Consider the following 2,199-nt stretch of genomic DNA (forward strand, 5'->3'; position numbering starts at 1 on the left):
TAGTAGACTTCCGTAAGTTAAATGAAAAAACTATCGACGACAAATATCCGATACCAAACATATCCGACGTTCTAGATAAATTAGGTAAGTGCCAGTATTTCACAACCCTGGACCTGGCAAGCGGATTCTATCAAGTGGAGACGAACCCTGAAGACATCCCAAAAACTGCGTTCAATGTAGAGCACGGACATTTTGAATTTCTAAGAATGCCGATGGGATTAAAAAATTCTCCGGCTACATTTCAAAGAGTTATGGATAACGTCTTGAAAGGTCTTCAAAACGTTATATGCCTAGTATATCTTGATGACATCATCGTTTTTAGCACATCTTTACAGGAACATCTTGTTAACCTCGAAAAAGTGTTTCAGAGACTTCGTGAGTCCAACTTCAAAATACAGATGGACAAATCAGAATTTTTAAAATTAGAAACAGCCTACTTAGGTCATATAATTAGCAACGAAGGAATTAAACCTAATCCCGACAAAATTGCCACCATACAAAAGTACCCGATACCAAAAACCACAAAACAAATTAAGCAATTCCTCGGACTTATAGGATATTATCGAAAATTTATACCCGACTTTGCTAAAATAACGAAACCATTCACACAGTGCTTAAAGAAAGGACAGACTATAACCCTTAGTAAAGACTACATAGACTGTTACGAAAAGTGTAAGCAACTTTTGACTAACGACCCAATATTACAGTACCCTGATTTTACAAAGGAATTTATTTTAACAACTGACGCATCAAATGTGGCTTTAGGAGCTATATTGTCACAGGGCCCCATAGGCTCCGATAGACCTGTATGTTACGCCTCACGTACCTTAAATGAAAGCGAGATGAATTACAGTACAATCGAGAAAGAATTACTAGCAATCGTGTGGGCCACCAAATACTTTAGACCATATTTATTTGGCCGAAAATTTAAAATAATAACGGACCATAAACCACTACAGTGGATTATGAACCTTAAAGAGCCTAACTCACGTTTGACCAGGTGGCGACTTAAACTTAGCGAGTATGATTACACCATCGTCTATAAAAAGGGCAAAATTAATACAAACGCCGACGCCCTCTCGCGAGTAGAGATACATAATGAAGATGTAAGTTCCATGATAGCGAACCCGTCAGAAAAACCACCCTCAGTCACTGGTTCAACCACCGCCACAGCTCATACCAGTAATGAAAACCCCATATTAGAGGTCCCCATAACCGACGAACCACTGAATAAATTCTATAAGCAAATATGCATAACAGTGGTCGGAGACATCAAAAAACGACCCGTTGTCAGTAAGCCATTTGAAACGCACACTCGCATATCCATACAAGTTTCCCAATCAAACTTAAGAGAAGACGTCATAAACGCCATTAAAGAATTCGTTAATCCTAAAGTAAAAACTGGCCTCCTTATTAATCCAACATTAAGCATGTACGACATTATACCTATAATACAAGACACGTTCAGAAATTCGGCAATGAATCTCTTACTCACAAAAGTCGAATTAGAAAATGTGAAGGAGTACCTTCGGCAACAAGAAATAATAAGCCACTATCACGATGGAAAAACTAACCACCGCGGAATAAACGAGTGTTATTTAGCTCTTTCGCGAAAATATTACTGGCCGAAAATGAAAGATCAAATTACAAAATTCATAAACGAATGTACTATATGCGGACAAGCTAAATACGATCGCGCACCCATTAAACAGCAGTTTAGCATAGTACCACCCCCGAAGAAACCCTTCGAAATAGTTCATATGGACTTGTTCACCGCCCAATCCGAAAAATACCTGACATTTATTGACGTATTCTCTAAGTACGGACAGGCTTACCTGTTGAGAGACGGCAATTAGCGTATTACAGGGTCTATTGCAGTTCTGCACGCATCATGGTCTACCTTTAACGATAGTAACTGATAATGGTACAGAATTCACAAACCAATTGTTTTCCGAATTCATACGACTTCACAAAATAAATCATCATAAAACCCTAGCACATACACCTAATGACAATGGCAATGTAGAGAGATTCCATTCAACCTTGCTAGAACACCTTCGCATACTTCGCTTACAACATAAAAATGAACCTGTAATAAACTTAATGCCTTATGCAATATTAGCTTACAACAGTTCAGTTCATAGTTTCACCAAATGTCGCCCTTTTGACATCATAACGGGACACTTTGACCCTAGAGAC

This window comes from Bombyx mori, chromosome 23, assembly GCF_030269925.1.
Source record: "Bombyx mori chromosome 23, ASM3026992v2".
In the NCBI taxonomy this organism is placed as follows: Eukaryota; Metazoa; Arthropoda; class Insecta; order Lepidoptera; family Bombycidae; genus Bombyx; species Bombyx mori.